The 215-nt window shown below is 22.8% G+C and overlaps 1 protein-coding gene across 1 annotated transcript in view; it reads right to left on the minus strand.

The window, feature by feature from the left end:
- Positions 1-215, minus strand: part of LOC122352587 (ciliary neurotrophic factor receptor subunit alpha-like) — a 49,914-nt gene that overhangs the window by 8,314 nt on the left and 41,385 nt on the right. The window lies entirely within an intron of this gene.

The raw sequence follows: 215 nt of genomic DNA on the forward strand, positions 1-215 counted from the left end.
TCAAAAAAAAAAAAAAATCGAAACATCCTGTAGCTAAGATAAATTACTTACTTTAAATGGAAAAAAAATTTTTGTACATCATTGGATTTTTTTTTTTACTTTGTATAAACCTCTCTAAATTTGGTTAGATTTCATCTTAAAACAAAAAAGAAAAAGAGGTAATCAAAATAAGTGTCATGCCATTCAGTGTTTTTAATATTGCTGTCAAATAAATT

The sequence above is a fragment of the Puntigrus tetrazona genome, chromosome 10, assembly GCF_018831695.1.
Source record: "Puntigrus tetrazona isolate hp1 chromosome 10, ASM1883169v1, whole genome shotgun sequence".
Taxonomy (NCBI): Eukaryota; Metazoa; Chordata; class Actinopteri; order Cypriniformes; family Cyprinidae; genus Puntigrus; species Puntigrus tetrazona.